This window comes from Dreissena polymorpha, chromosome 3, assembly GCF_020536995.1.
Source record: "Dreissena polymorpha isolate Duluth1 chromosome 3, UMN_Dpol_1.0, whole genome shotgun sequence".
NCBI classification, from domain to species: domain Eukaryota; kingdom Metazoa; phylum Mollusca; class Bivalvia; order Myida; family Dreissenidae; genus Dreissena; species Dreissena polymorpha.
In genome coordinates, this window is record NC_068357.1 from 60,290,782 (window position 1) to 60,308,743 (window position 17,962).

General features: G+C 36.3%; 1 protein-coding gene across 10 annotated transcripts in view; it reads right to left on the reverse strand.

Moving 5' to 3' along the window:
- Window positions 1-17,928, reverse strand: part of LOC127874386 (N-acyl-phosphatidylethanolamine-hydrolyzing phospholipase D-like) — a 37,358-nt gene extending 19,430 nt beyond the window's left edge. For 4 of the 10 annotated variants that reach the window (XR_008046854.1, XM_052418683.1, XM_052418682.1 and 1 more), the window contains exon 1: window positions 17,634-17,777. The gene's annotated coding sequence lies outside the window, so the exon portion shown is untranslated. The other 6 variants (XM_052418680.1, XM_052418674.1, XM_052418676.1 and 3 more) reach the window with 5 other exon arrangements.
- Between the last annotated feature and the right edge of the window lie 34 nt (window positions 17,929-17,962).

The following is a 17,962-nucleotide window of genomic DNA, read 5'->3' on the forward strand; positions in this document are numbered from 1 at the left end:
CAGACTTACCTTGCAATGATATTTCCAATTAAAACAACAATCAATCCTTTTTAAAACACAAATCTTTGATAATCACACCAAAACTACCGACCTGACATCCATAAAATGTGTGCCATAACAATATGTGTTCCACTCTTATCAGTCTGAAGGTCTTTGATGTGAGTTCCCAGCTGGGGCCTATTTCTAGGGACTAAGGACTTTTAAGCTGCAAGCCTGTTACATCACATTAACAATTCAGGCACAGTCAATAGAGAATTAATTAGTTGCTGATAAGCAGGTAGATGAATGGGATCATTGCAAAAATAATAGTGCATTCCTGACAAGCCATACATTTATGATTGGAGGTCAAACACAATTCATATTATATACAGTAGTTTCTCCCATAAGTAATTTTCTGTGAAATCAATATTACTACTTAAAATTTTGAGAATATTTGATAAGGGTTTGCAGATGGCAAAAATATGTTTGTTGCACTTCATCCCCAACCGATCATCAACATAATAATCCTCTTCAGAAAGAAACAAAAATAAATTTAAAAACTTTTGACAATTTAACTGTATATCTTATCAGCAGAATTAATATTCAGATGACTGCATGGAGATCATGAATATCATAATATGCATAAATTTCATTCAACGTGTACATTGGCAATTTCTTAGTAGAGTGTAAACAAGGTCACACTATAAAGCCATTTAAAGCCATGTTTTTCAACAGACCACAACCATAAAGGAACTCGGCCTAGATATCATGACAAGATATTCATAAAACTAATGTTTTGACCAAGTTTCATGATGATTGGACAAAAAATCTGACTTCTAGAGTGTTCACAAGCTTTTTTTTACTATATAAATATAAGGAACAAGACCCCCCCCTGGCGGCCATGTTTTTTTAGCGATCCGAACCATTTTAAAACTCAACCGTTGTATCAAGGAAACAAATGTGCTGACCAAATTTCATAAAGATTGATCATAAAATGTGTCTTATAGACTGTTTGCATGTTTTCACTATATACACATTGAGAAAACTGCCCCACCCCCTGGCGGCCATGTTTTTCAAATATTCACGACTATTTTCAAACTCGTCCGAGATATCCACATAACCAATGTATTGACCAAATTTCATGATGATTAGGCAAAAAATAAGACTTCTAGAGTGTTCACAAGTTTTTTTACTATATAAATATAAGGAAAAAGACCCCCCCACTGGCGGCCATGTTTTTTTACCGATCCGAACCATTTTCGAACTCAATCGTCGTATCCAGGAAACATATGTTTTGACCAAATTTCATGACGATTGGACCAAAAATGTGACTTCTACAGTGTTCACATGTTTTCACTATATACATAAAGAGAAAACTGCCCCCTGGCGACCATGTTTTTTCACCGATCTGGACCATTTTCAAACTCATCCGTAACTTCTAGAGTGTTCACAAGGTTTCTCTATAGCCATATAAGGAATACTGCCCAGCCCCCTAGCGGCCATGTTTTTCAACGGACCGGAACAATTTTTGAACTCGACCAACATACCATTAAGACAAACAATTTGACAAAGTTACATGAAGATTGGGCATCAAATGTGACTTCTACAGTGTTCAAAAGGTTTTTATTTTGTTTGACTTAGTGACCTAGTTTTTGACCCGGCATGACCCAGTTTCAAACTCAGTCGAGGTATCATTAGGACAAATGTTCTGACCAATTTTCATGAAGATCGGACAGACAAGAAATGTGGCCTCTAGAGTGTTCACAAGGCACAATGTTGACGACGGATGCACGACGGACGCACGACGAACGACGGACTAAAGGCGATCCCAAAAGCTCACCATGAGCATGTTGTGCTCAGGTGAGCTAAAAACAAAATATTGAAATTTCCCTTCTAGAACTCAACGAGATAATTCACAACTCAATGAAGGACTGATCTGCAAGGGAAAATTGTTCTTATCATGACTGGGAACTGATTATGGAGCATTGTTTTCAACACATGTCAATTAGAAAAATTTAATAGGCGTAAAAGTGGCATACTCTTAGCGAGACTATACGATTTTTATATGTGTTAAATTGTAATATATTGATAAAAATATGTTACAATAACACAAAAAAGGAAAGAACAAGAAACCGTCGGAGACGGGTGATGCTCCCCAAAGGTTGTTTTTATCACAATATTGCACTATATATTCAGATAAAAGGAAACGTCTTGAGGGACATAACTTTGGACAAAATAATACGATGGATGGTTTAGCAACTTAAAAATTTCAAAGGGCCATAACTCTCTAAATAAATCATCTAACCAGAACCCACAAATAACATGCGCCTCTCCTCAAGGTAGTTAAGCTTCCCATAAACCTTCATTGAATTCCAGTCAGTAGTTGGGGAGAAATAGCCCGGACAAGAATTGCACTATATGTACAGTTTATAGAAAATTTCAAAGGGCCATAACTCTGTGAAACAAGAGCACCGCCTTGCGGGTGCAGACCACTCATCTATTTTTTCTTTTTAAAGGTGTAGGGACCTATCTCAATTTCAATCACAAAGGAGGAAGGGGTGGAGTGGAGAGGGGTTTATAGTGTGGGGTGTGGGGGGATTCTTGGGTGGGATGGTTGGACGGTATTTCAAAAATAAAATAATAAAAACATTTTTTTGTGTTTTTTAACCATGTTTGAAAAAAAACAAGAGATGTGTTTGTCAGAAACACAATGCCCCCTATCGCGGCGCTTTGATTTTTTTATTTTTTTTACCTTTGACCTTGAAGGATGACCTTGACCTTGAACTTCCACCACTCAAAATGTGCAGCTTTATGAGAAAGCCGCTTTGAAATATTATTTTTTTGACCTTTGACCTTGAAGGATGACCTTGACCTTGAAGGATGACCTTGACTTTGAACTTCCACCACTCAAAATGTGCAGCTTCATGATAATGCTGCTTTGAAATTATTTATTTTTTGACCTTTGACCTTGAAGGATGACCTTGACCTTGAAGAATGACCTTGACCTTGAACTTCCACCACTCAAAATGTGCAGCTTCATGAGAACACCGCTTTGAAATTTAAAAAAAAAAAGACCTTGACCTTGAAGGATGTCCTTGACCTTGAACTTCCACCACTCAAAATGTGCAGCTTCATGAGAACGCCGCTTTGAATTTTTTATATTTTTTTTTTACCTTAAAGGATGACCCTTACCTTGAACTTCCACCACTCAAAATGTGCAGTTTCATGATAGCGCAGCTTTGATTTTTTTATTTTGTTTGACCATTGACCTAGAAGGATGACCTTGCCCTTGAAGGATGACCTTGACATGAACCACTCAAAATGAGCAGCTTCATGATAATGCCGCTTTGATATTTTTTGCCTTCGACCTTGAAGGATGACCTTGACCTTGAAGAATGACCTTGACCTTCAACTTCCACCACTCAAAATGTGCAGCTTCATAACGCCGCTTTGACATTTTTTATTTGTTTTTTGACCTTTGACCTTGAAGGATGACCTTGACCTTGAAGGATGACCTTGACCTTCCACCACTCAAAATGTGCAGCTTCAGGAGAACCCCGCTTTGAATTTTTTCTTCTTTTTTTTTTGACCTTGAAGGATGACCACTCAAAATGTGCAGCTTCATGAGATACACATGCATGCCAAATATCAAGTTGCTATCTTCAATATAAAAGTTTTGGCCAATGTTAAAGTTTTCGGACGGACAGACGCCATATATTTGACATTTGACCTTGTAGGAAGACCTTCACCTTCACCTTTCACCACTCAAAATATTCAGCTCCGTGAGATACGAGATACACGTGCATGCCAATTATCAAGTTGCTATCTTCAATATTGAAAAAGTTATGGCCAATGTTTAAGTTTTCCGACGGACAGACACCATAAATTTGACATTTGACAATGAAGGATGACCTTTACCTTTCACCACTCAAAATGTGCAGCTCCGTGAGATACACAGCATGCCAAATATCAAGTTGCTATCTTAAAAAGTGAAAAAGTTATGGCAAATGTGTAATTTTTTTCGGACGGACAGACAGACAGACTGACTGACATACTGACAAACAGTTCAACTGCTATATGCCACCCTACCGGAGGCATAAAAATTATTTTTTTGGGGTGGGGGGTGGGGGGGGGTATAGTGTGAGGGTGTGGTGGTCATTTATTAGATGATCTTTAATAAAAAAAAATAATGGGTGGGGATTGAGGGGGGATTCGGGGGATTGAGGGGGGATTCGGGGGGGAAATGGTTTGGACGGAGTCAATCTTGGCATGTCAGGTCAGAGTTGTTTTGTCAAAGTATCTATCGAATCTAATCATAAATAAAGAAGTTATGGCAATTTTAGCACAATTTAATAATTTGACCTTGAGAGTCAAGGTCATTCAAAGGTAAAGGTAAAATTCAACTTGCCAGGTACAGTATCCTCATGGTAGCATGAAGTATTTACAGTTTAACCCTTTCAGTGCGGGAACCAAATTTTAAAGGCCTTTGCAAACAGTTTGGATCCAGATAAGACGCCACAGAACGTGGCGTCTCATCTGGATCCAAACTGTTTGCTATACTGATGGTACTCTTTGAAAAAAATCGAAGAAAATGCTAATTTTAGAAATTCAGCAGACGACATTGTAGCAGACGACAAATTTCCCAGCATGCAAAGGGTTAAAAGCAATAGCCTTGATACTTTAGAAGTAAAGTGGATCTAAACACAAAATGTAACCATGTATTCAAAGTTACTTAGTCAAAAAAGGGCCATAATTCCGTAAAAATGACAACCAGAGTTATGCAACTTGTCCTTTACTGTCCCCTTATGATAGTTTGCAAGTGTTCCAAGTATGAAATCAATATCTATGATACTTTAGGGGTAAAGTAGACCAAAACACAAAACTTAACCAAATGTTCAAGTATAAAGGGCCCATAATTCTGTCAAAATGCCAGTCAGAGTTACATAACTTTGCCTGCACAGTCCCCTCACAATAGTTAGTAAGTGTTGCAAGTATGAAAGCAATAGCTTTGATACTTTAGGAAAAAAGTGGACCCAAACACAAAACTTAACCAAATTTTCAATTTTCTAAGTATAAAAAGGGCACATAATTCTGTCAAAATGCCAGTCAGAGTTACATAACTTTGCCCGCACAGTCCACTTATGATAGTTAGTAAGTGTTGAAAGTATGAAAGCAATAGCTTTGATACTTAAGGAATTAAATGGACCTAAACACAAAACTTAACCAAAATTTTCAATTTTTTAAGTATAAAAAGGGCACATAATTCTGTCAAAATGTAAGCCAGAGTTATTTAACTTTGCCTGCCCAGTCCCCTCATGATAGTAAGTAAGGGTACCAAGTTCGAATGCAATAGCATTGATACTTTATGAGAAAAGTGTACCTAAACGCAAAACTTAACCGGACGCCAACGCCGAGGTGATGACAATAGCTCATAATTTTTTTTCAAAAAATAGATGAGCTAAAAATCATCCGACCATAACCGGCTGATATTATGCACATCTTCAGTTGGTAGTAAAGCTTTTTTTATAAAGTTTCATTGAATTCCCGTAATAAGTTGCTGAGAAATAGCTCGGACAAGAATTGCACTATATGTACAATGGAAAATTTCAAAGGGCCATAACTCTGTGAAAAATCATCCGACGAGAACCGGCTGATAATATGCACATCTCCTCTTGGTAGTGAAGTTTCCCATAAAGTTTCATTGAATTCCAGTCATTAGTTGCTGAGAAATAGCCCAGACAAGAATTGCACTATATGTACAGTTAATGGAAAATTTCAAAGGGCCATTACTCTGTGAAAAATCATCCGACCACAACTTGCTGATAATATGCACATCTCCTTTCGGTAGTGAAGCTTCCCATAAAGTTTCATTGAATTCCGGTCATTAGTTGCTGAGAAATAGCCCTGACAAGAATTGCACTATATGTACAGTTAATGGAAAATTTCAAAGGGCCATAACTCTGTGAAAAATCATCCAACTAGAACCAGCTGATAATAAGCACATCTCCTCTTGGTAGTGAATCTTCCCATAAAGTTTAATTGAATTCTGGTGATTAATTGCTGAGAAATAGCCAGGACAAAAATTGTCCACGGACCGACACACGCACGGACAGACGAAGCGGCGACTATATGCTCCCCCAAAAAATTTTGGGGGAGCATAAAAATTATACATTAAGACAAATTTCATAAAATGCAGCAAAGACAAATTACATGTAGCACCTTGAGACGATTGTGACGAAGCATTCGTCTTTTAATATGGATCAGAGTTAGTGTTTGTGTGTCGTATGAATAGATATCGTTGCAGGAAATTTAAATGATCTGTAAAACTAAATTTAGATTCACATCGTACAGGCATGATATACATGCTGGCAAATTTGACTGTACAGATATTTTCGATTTCAGAATTTAATATCTGGCTTATTTCGCATTTTTCGACACATGTTCTTCTTAACTTTTATTTTAATTTATATTAAAATATATGTATTACAAGTTTTGTACTTATTTTATATAAATTCATAAATATTTGACAAAATAGTATAGTATCGCTTTAATTTTAGTTCATATATTGTCTTAACTATTGGTTTAAACATTAAACAAAAGGGCCTGAAAGGCCCAAAGTCGCTCACCTGAGATAACAAGATATTATTGGGACAAATCTTCTGACCAAGTTTCATGAAGATCGGAAAATAAATGTGGCCTCTAGAGTGTTAACAAGGATTTACTATAGCCATATAAGGAAAAATGCCCCGCCCCCTGGCAGCCATGTTTTTCAACCAACTGGCATCATTTTTCAACTCATCCAAGATATTATCTGGATGAATCTTCTGACTAAGTTTCATGAAGATCGGACAGTAAATGTGGCCTCTAGAGTGTTAACAAGATTTTACTATAGCCATATAAGGAAAAATGCCCCGCCCCTTGGAAGCCATTTTTTCAAGCAAACATAATTATTTTCGAACTCATCCAAGATATCATTGAGACCAATCTTCTGACCAAATTTCATGAAGATTGGACAATAAATGTGGCCTCTAGAGTGTTAACAAGGTTTTACAATAGCCATATATAGCCATATAAGGAAAAATGCCCCGCCCCTGGTTGCCATGTTTTTTAAGGAACCAAAACCATTTTCAAACTCATCCAAGATATCATTGGGACAAATCTTCTGACCAAGTTTCATGATGATCGGAAAATAAATGTGAACTCTAGAGTGTTAACAAGGTTTTACTATAGCCATATAAGGAAAAGAGCCCCGCCCCTGTGGTGGCCATGTTTTTCAACCAACCGGCATCATTTTTGAACTCGTCCAAGATATTATTGGGATGAATCTTCTGACCGAGTTTCATGAAGATCGGACTATAAATGTGGCCTCTAGAGTGTTAACAAGATTTTACTATAGCCTTATATAGCCATATAAGGAAAAATGCCCCGCCCCTTGGCAGCCATGTCATTCAAGCAAACGTAACCATTTTCGAACTCATCCAAAATATCATTAAGACAAATCTTCTGACCATATTTCATTAAGATTGGACAATAAATGTGGCCTCTAGAGTGTTAACAAGGTTTTACTATAGCCATATAAGGAAAAATGCCCCGCCCCCTGGTGGCCATGTTTTTCAACCAACGGGCATCATTTTCGCACTCATCCAAGATACTATTGGGAGGAATCTTGTGACCAAGTTTCATTAAGATTGGACAATAAATGTGGCCTCTAGAGTGTTACTAAGATTTTACTATAGCCATATACATGTATAGCCATGTAAGGAAAAATGCCCCGCCCCTTGGCAGCCATGTTTTTAAAGCAAAGGTTACCATTTTTTAACTCATCAAAGATATAAGTGGAACAAATCTTCTGAGCAAGTTTCATGAAGATCGGAAAATAAATGTGGCCTCTAGAGTGTAAACAAGGTTTTACTAAAGCCATATAAGGAAAAATGCCCCGCCCCCTGGCGTCCATGTTTTTCAACCAACCGGCATCATTTTCAATCTCGTCCAAGATATTATTGGAATGAATCTTCTGACTAAGTTTCATGAAGATCGGACAGTAAATGTGGCCTCTAGAGTGTTAACAAGATTTTACTATAGCCATATAAAGCCATATAAGGAAAAATGCCCCGCCCCTTGGCAGCCATGTTTTTCAAGCAAGCGTAACCATTTTCAAACTCATCCAAGATATCATTGAAATCAATCTTCTGACCAAATTTCATGAAGATTTGACAATAAATGTGGCCTCTAGAGAGTGAACAAGGCAAATGTTGATGTCGCACAACGGACAACGGACGACGGACAAAAGGCTATCACAAAAGCTCAACATGAGCACGTTGTGATCAGGTGAGCTAAAAAAAGAATAATACTGACAAATAAGTACTTGTATTGCACTCTTACTTTTTTAACACGTTTCCTTATTATAGAAAAGTATGAGAATTTATGTCTACACCTTATAATTACTCTTACACTTAAACATGTTAGAAAATGTCTTCCAATGTTTTATTTCATAATTTATTAATTTATTTGTTCTTTAAGCAGATTTGAGGGGTCTTTCTATACGCTAATATTTTCTAAAACTGAATTCTTTCTGTTCTTCAATACTTGAGGTTTTAAAAGCATATTTTTGTAAAACCTAATTTATGACAACAGTTCAGTTAAAGGTTATTGGACTGAAAAAATACAAATATCACTATTGTTCATAATCTCATGTATTGTGCTGTATTTATTTCCCAAATAACTGTCTCCACAATACTTTGAATTGTGAAACAAGAGATGTGTTTGTCAAAAACACAATACCCCCTAATGCACCGCTTTGAATGGGGGTTTTTACCTTTGACCTTGAAGGATGACCTTGACCTTGACCTTTCACCACTCGAAATGTGCAGCTCCATGAGATACACATGCATGCCAAATATCAAGTTGCTACGTTCGATATTGCAAAAGTTATGAAGAAGGTTAAAGTTTTGGTTAAAGTTTTTTAATAATTGTTTTGACCTTGAAGGATGACCTTGACTTTAACCTTTCACCACTCAAAATGTGCAGCTCCATGAGATACACATGCATGCCAAATATCAAGTTGCTTCCTTCAATATTGAAAAAGTTATGAAGAAGGTTAAAGTTTTGGTTAAATTTTGGGACACACACACACACACACACACACACACACACACACACACACACAGACACATACAATGACAGGCAGGCCAAAAACAATATACCCCTGATTTTTCGATCAAGGGGAATAAAAATACACTTAAAACAGAATAGTTTTTAATAACCCAGTTACTTATATATACTAAAGAGTGTTGCACAATAGCTCTCTGTATTGGCATTAGTGTTCAATAAACATACACTAAATTATTAATCAAGATTGAATGTTCATATTTGTATTAATATTCCATACAAATTTAAGTTCTATGCTGTATACCACAAATCTTTTGTGACATCAATGAAAAATCTTCAATGAATACAACACAAAAGTTACTCTCTGATTTTTTGACACCCATAATATTACCGGTAGGCACAGTACTAATAATTGACACATTTTTATAATTGAACAAGAGATGTGTTTGTCAGAAACACAATGCCCCTTAATGCGCCGCTTTGAATTTTTTTTTTTACCTTGAAGGATGACCTTGACCTTTAACTGCTCAAAATGTGCAGCTCCATGAGATACACATGCATGCCAAATATCAAGATGCTACGTTCAGTATTGCAAAAGTTATGAAGAAGGTTAAAGTTTTGGTTAAAGTTTAAAAAAAAAAAATTGACCTTTGACCTTGAAGGATGACCTTGACCTTAACCTTTCACCACTCAAAATGTGAAGCTCCATGAGATACACATGCATGCCAAATATCAAGTTGCTACGTTCAATATTGCAAAAGTAATGAAGAAGGTTAAAGTTTTGGTTAAAGTTTTGGGACACACACACACACACACACACACACACATACAATGACAGACAGGCCAAAAACAATATACCCCCGATCTTTCGATCCGAGGGAATAAAAAGGTTCATTATTGCCTTAGTAATATTAATACTGCCAATGTTATAATACTTATGATCCATCCCTTTCAGAACAATCTTTGAAGGAAAATCTTCTAGTTTTGCTTTTTAAGGTGCATACATTTATGTATTTATGTTTTCACCCTTTCATGAAAACCACATCTGGGTTTCAGTTTGTAAATGATGTGAACCTAGAGTACCTCAAACCTCGTTTATTCTCGGATCAAGATGACTCAAGACCATGAGGTTCAAAGTTGCTACATGTATTATTGATAGGGCCATTAACAGCCCCAACACATTTAATAATAAAGCCGTAGAAAATATTCAATGAAATCCAACGTTGAACGTTGATTTCTTAACCCAATAACTATGGTACCATCAATTAGGAAATAGTACAGACCTGAAACATCTAAAAATTTACTAGCACACAAACAAAAATGTTAAGCATTAAATAAAAATAAAATTTCTTTGCATAATAATAATTATGGAATTATTTTCTCAATAAAATGAATAAACTAATTCATACCCCCCGCAAAAGCCTGTGAAAATTATTTAATATTTATATTTTGAATATTATCACTTACTAAAGAAAAATAATTAACAATATTAGTTTACTCTTATGCAAACAAATATCCTAAATATCCCACAGACTTACTATTGTCACTTAACTTGTAAAACACATATATGAACAAAGGAATGCAAGTATAAAAAAAAAAACACAATTCAAGTGTGCAATTCACGCTTATCAAAAGCATTGGATTACAGTTTGCAATCTATACTTGTCTATTGACAAAAAGATAGGAAACATTTAATGTACTAGTTTAAAATTTCAGTCAATACATTTTAAGAGGTGATCTCATTGAGGTCTTCAATTAGAGTATGATTGTTCAATCATAAGAATAAGTGCAATCATAAATTCATTTTCATTTTACCTTTAAAAGTTTTTTTAAGACGTATTGTACTGAGAACATGTTTAATAATAAACAGTGGTTTTTTTATCATTTTCACTCCATTTTTATCAATAGCATGCATCACGGAGTGTATATTGACTAGAATCCATGCATGCATGCATGGTCATAATATCATTTAGTGAGGTTTTTTATCCATGTTATCCCAAAGCTTGTGAACTACTGACACTGATGATGATGATAATCAATGATGAACTTCAATTTATGTCATACTCATAATCAGGGATCATATTTTCCCGCAACATCAATCGGTCCGGATATAAATGGGGAAAAGTATCCGAAAATGTATATCCAAAATCATGACAAATTACGTTAAAATATATACCATTGATTATGCCATTCATGAAGGTGGTATAAGACATGTACAAGTAAAATTCCCTTAGGCATTTTTTTTAAACGAGACGAGTTTTCTCAACTGGTTTTATCATTAGGTATTTCATTGTTGTTTCATGTGCTGTTTTATCAGACTTTTTTCAACGTTGTCAATATTATTAATCTGTGTAAGTCTATACCGATGTTTTAAATTGTTGTCGACTCGATGATAGCTTACAAACATGCACTGAACCAAACAAATGTCTGTGCGTAGGTTGGCTACTGACAACAACAAACCAAATAATTAAGAATATAAAATAACCCACGGCCGATAGTTTAGATGCGTAGGGACATAATCACGAGAGCGAAGCATTTGAAACCACGCATCTAATTTTCAGGTCGTGAGTTATTCAACAACAAAGTATAAAGTACACGAATTATTTCGATTCTAACACGGTTTAACTAAAGATTTATTCAATGTATATTATTTTTCTTGTGTACTATTTTATGTGAAGTTCCGCCCATAAAAATAACTTCCGGCTGTTCTGTCGATCAGATCCGCGACTTTCATTCATAATTATATTACCGGATTATTACGCTGGTGGAAAATGTATCGGCATGTTTTGTTTAGTTACAGCGCGTCTTTTTGGATGCATCTTTAATCCGCTGTTCAAAAGTTTTTTATTCTTGGTCTGACGTGCAATAAACCGGTCCTGACTGGTTTAGAGACTGCAGCGAATGGTTTATCACACGTAATCGAGATAAGAATGTCATAAGGGTGTGTTAGCATGTACACTGTGTAATCGATTTCATGACATGGGAATTTTAATAGCAAACAGAATTGGACCGACTGTTTGGGATTTTCAATCGGACTTTCATGACCCCAATCGGTCTAGGACCGACAAAACCGAAAAAAATATGATCCCTGCTCATAATAACAAGGGCTGTTTGTAAAACATGCATGCCCCCATATGGACTGTCAGCTGTAGTGGCAGCCATTGTGTGAATACGGTTTTTGTCACTGTGACCTTGACCTTTGACCTAGTGACCTGAAAATCTATAGGGGTCATCAGCAAGTCATGACCAATGTACCTATGAAGTTTCATGATCCTACGCGTAAGCCTTCTTGAGTTATAATCCGGAAACCATTTTACTGTGTCGAGTCACTGTGACCTTGACCTTTGACCTAGTGACCTGAAAATCAATAGGGGTCATCTGCGAGTCATGATCAATGTACCTATGAAGTTTTATGCTTCTAGGCCTAATTATTCTTGAGCTATCATCAGGAAACCATTTTACTGTTTCAAGTCACTGTGACCTTGACCTTTGACCTAGTGACCTGAGAATTAATAGGGGTCACCTGCCAGTCTTGATCAATGTAACTATGAAGTTTGATGATCCTAGGCGTAAGCTGTCTTTGAGTTATCATCCGGAAACTATTTTACTGTGTCGAGTCACCGTGACCTTGACCTTTGACCTAGTGACCTGAACATCAATAGGGGTCATTTGCCAGTCAATGTACCTATGAAGTTTCATGATCCTAGGCGTAAGCGTTCTTGAGTTATCATCCGGAAACCATTTTTCTGTTTCGAGTCACCGTGACCTTGACCTTTGACCTTGTGACCTGAAAATCAATAGGGGTCATCCGCGAGTCATGATCAATGTACCTATAAAGTTTCATGATCCTAGGCGTAAGCGTTCTTGAGTTATCATCCGAAAACCGTTTTACTATTTCGAGTCACTGTGACCTTGACCTTTGACCTAGTGACCTCAAAATCAATAGGGGTCATCTGCCAGTCATGAGCAATGTACCTATGAAGTTTCATGATCCTAGGCCTAAGCATTCTTGAGTTATTATCTGGAAACCATCTGGTGGACGGACGGACCTACCGACCTATCGACCTACCGACATGTGTAAAACAATATACCCCCTCTTCTTCGAAGGGGGGCATAATAATTCTGATTATGATCTACTATCTGAGTAGATCATGATCTTGATAAGTAGTTTTGAACTAATTATATAAATAAAACTGTGCCGTTATATCTGGTACAGCTTGTATTTATATACTATCATTAATGAATTTCAATAATCAACTTCATGATGCAAAAAAATTGGCATATCAAGAATTGTTCATAAACCGTTCCTCATAAGCTTGAAATGCTCATGAAATAATGACTTCATTTTACAATCGACATATGAAGAACAGATAAAGAAGCACAAATATGTTCATCATCAATTAATTAAGAGCTCACCATACACCTTTGGCAAATAGTTAACACTAAGACCGTGTTATGTTTGTTCAAGTTTGGATCCAGTAGGGGGACCCATTCCCAATGGTAAAAAGTATATATAATTTTTCCCAAATAGGACCTAAAATATCCACTTGAAGGTTTGAAAAAAACATTTTTTTTGTCTAAACATGTCATTCATCTCCAAATGTTCATCTCTAAGTTCAACCTTAGAAAATATAATATTGAAATCACTTTAATTATCAATTAACAGTTCTTGAATTGCTTTGATTTCTTATTAAATAATGGCCTGCATTTTACAACTGTCTGATTAAGGAGGGGCCAGGATTTGTGAAATGTTCCTCCTCAATAAATAGTGTTCTGACATCGTACATATTTGAAGAACTGTTCAAGTGTAAACAACTCATTATAAAAATTCAAGATCTATTAAAAAGCTGCTGATTATATATATATATATATATATATATATATATATATATATATATATATATATATATATATATATATATATATATATATAACAACTCCTGCTTAGCATCAAATACTTATTAAATCCTGAACTGCTTTTTTAAAGAGCAAATCAGTGGAAAATCAAAAACAGTTCATGAATTCTAAAATGTTCCTCATAAAGTCATCCAGCACTCATTAGTCACATTTAATGATCTGTCCAAGCTCATGATATGTCAAGATCAAATTAAAAGCTTTTTAAAACATTTACTAGTATCAAAATCAAAGAATTCTCCACATAGACCTTAATAACAACCATTGAAAATGGGCCCATGAATGGGGAATGTGGTTTACACCAAGAAATGTTACTTTTTGAGTACAAAACTCAAATCTACGTTCTTCATTACTATTAAAAACAAGATCCTCAAAAACGACCAAGACAACCCATACCTATGCATTACTTCCCCAAATGATCTGAAATGGGAAGCTCACATCACAAACATCTAAAAATGGGCAAACTCTACACTTGGCTTAATTGAGACAAAAACCTTACTGAATACTGATAATGACACATACCAAGCGTTTATATCTGATCAAAGCTGGAGTCCAGGAGTGTCATGTGGAACCCATACCAGCAAGGCAACAAACTAGAGCAGGTCTAAGGATGTGCGGCAGCCTTCATTACCAGGGATTACAAATCCAGAAAAGACGGGTATATATTTATCAGCCATGTTGGGGTATCTGAACTTTCCCAAACTACAAGAGTGGCAACGCCTCCATAGATTGACATTCCTATACAAGGTAGTGGTAGGGCACGTACAAGCTATTAATATTTTTCACAATTTAAATTTTTCAAACAACATACTATTAGCCTTGGGACTAAGCATTTCAGAACTACATTCACCAAATCATTTTGTTAAAATCAGTGAACAATAATTTTAAGGGCAAACCAACAAATTCACACCAGTTGATAAATTTTAATTCTCTTTCTTTCCGCAAACCATTATTAGCTGGAATTTACTAAGTGACAGCATTATGAACTCAACATATACAAAGTGCTGCAATATCCACAATCTCCCTGAGAAGCATGATTGCTTGAAATAATCATGAAATCATTAACTGTATTTCACAAACATTCATCAAGGACAATTCCTGAAAACAAAAATTATCAAAATCCATTTATAAACTGTTCATGTGAAAAAGTTAATAAACCAAATTTCAGGAGATATCAAGAGCTATACATGAACAATTCTTAATTGACTAGAAATACTCTTAATATGATGAAGACAATTTCACTAATTTTTTTGTATGGTGCAGCATCATCTGGGTTAAGTAAGCTTGATATGTCATTGTCGGCTCGGGTACTACTTAAATGTACCCCGGGTACTCGTGAGTATACTTTATTGCATCCCTGGTACAGAAATTATACTAACACTTACCCGGCCAACTTAGACTGTACCGGAGTAATATTCCCTCCCAAAGTCCGATGTCGTAAAACGCGCTACGAAAAACGAAACAAAATGATCTTTGAAAAAAAACTTCCTAAACATGCTTTTTTGCGGCTTTTTTGAGAAAGAGTTTCAATAGTAAAGAGGCTATTTTACCATATATTGCAAAAAAAATGAACATAACTGATTCTAAATAAATAGCCGACAGTGACCTTTTTAGCATTAGAATTCCCGGGTACGTGTTAGTATATTTACCGTACCCAGGGTAAATGTAAGTATACTTAAGAGCACCCAGGTTAACTTGTAAGCAGTACCCGAGCCAACAATGATCAATCAATAAAACAGTGATATCCAGGGGAGTAGGTAATTGGGAGGCAGGGGCCGCAGCCGCCTCCCCAATATTTAGGCTAGTCGTCGTTATATAAATAAAACGTAAAATCGTCAAAATTCGCAGCCCCAAAACCAGTATTTTGTAATCACGGGCTGTCAGTGCAGAAGCCATGTGTCCCCTCTCTGTCTGCTCCGAAGTTGCCAATAGTGCTGTGTCAATATCCCTTGTTATGTGTCATAAACCAGAGACCCAGGTAAATGTCATTGCGTTTATTGTTTTATTGTTCTTTTCCGTGATTGCACTGTTGGTGTTTTGATTGAGGACAGGCTATTCTTTTTTATTTTAATTGATCGCTCTAATTCAAAGGTAACTGCCACTTAAAACAATTTTGAGTAAATATACGCATGTAAAACATTAATTTGATTGAAAATATTTTTGTTCTCTAAGTATAACAGTTATTATTTGATTTGAAATCATTGAAACAATATCATGTTATTGTATAATGTTCAAAATGAGTATTCCTAATCAGCCTCAAAAATTTGCTTTTCCTAAGCGTACATTGGGGAAGAAAAAGCCAGAACAGCGTTCATTCCAATCTAGTTGGTTTGATTCGTTGACATTGCTCCACTACCATGAGGTATGTATATTAGTATAAAATTTTAATTTGCGACCGTTCTTACCTTTTATGAACCTAACGTCGATCTAAATACAATCGAAATTTAGAAAAAAAACAAACATAGCAACAAATAATACTCGTATTGTTGCTTAATATTTAACACAAAATTTATTACATTAGCAATGTTATTCGTTCAGAGCCGGGACCATGCGTTCTGCCATCTCTGCATGGCGGCCAAGAAGACGGGCAAGATAAGCAACACAAAGGTGGACGGCAGCTTCATCAGTGACTGTTTATCCAACTGGAAACAGGGTCCCGTGAAGTTCTGGAAGCACAAAGGCAGCTAGTGCCACAAGGAGGCGGTCCAGCGACTGGTGACACTTCCCACCACTACGCATGACGTGGGAGAGACGCTGTCAGCGGGGCACACGAAGGAGAAGGCGGATAACCTAAAGCAGCTGCTGCAAATCCTACGCAGCATATGGTTCCTTGCCCGCCAGTGCATCGCGATACGTGGGCATGACGACGATGAGGGAAACTTCATGCAGCTGCTACAACACCACGGTTGTGTGTTGTGAATGTAATGTTAATGTTATTATTTCTCATATCGCTTGTTAAACTCCATCATTAAAATAATGTTCATTTACATTATTTTATGTTATGTTTAGCACGAGTTTTTGGAAAGAAAAAAATAACTGTTGAGATTTCTGGGTCGTCGTAAGCGGCATTGGACAAATTTTTTTCATGACAAACTGAGAGTGAGACAAAAATTGAGCATTTATATCAACATGACAGTTCCCCCAAAACTCACCATATTAGAAATCTAATTGTAATTGTAAAAATTTTCGGAACCACAGGAGAGGACAACCCTCTCAAACGAGGCCCCCTCAAACGAACCACTTTATGTTCCCAGTACAGAAACTGGACCGCCTCCCCAATTTTTGGAGGTTATCTACATCCCTGGTAGTTGCAATAATCCATAAAAACTCAGAGCATTCAAGATGAACTACATCCCTGGATCTACTCCTATAAATATGAGGTCGATTTACATCGTAAGCGGGGTAGCTTACGTCTAATTATTTGGACTACCCTGGATCATGATCATTGAAATCGAAAGTAGGAATGTTTGAAACACGATGTACACCCTACCCCGTTATATTTGTATGTACATGATTTCTCTCTGAATGCATATAAAAATAGCATAAACATTACCTTATAATATACACTCTGGATCAGCAGACGATTTATTTCACGGAGGAATCCGAGATAGCCGAAGTATCACGATTGCCTATTATAGTGCGCTGCGATAAAAACGCCGTCTTTTCCGCATACGATAACAATCTTATATCCTAAGCGGAAAAATAAAATGCAGACCAATTGAGAACATTAAGATTACAGACTAAAATTGCAGTACTTAAGTTTTATAATACCACTGCCAGTAACTTACAACTACCCTAATCAAAGATATTGTAGCGAAGGATGGCCGTAGACTTCCGCATATTCTTACATAATCCCAAAAGGTTGCATTAATATGTTTGCCCGTGTTTAGGGGGATATATGAATACTTCGTTCCTTTTAGCTTGCAGTCGTATTTGGCATGTGTTTTAAGATTAAACTCTG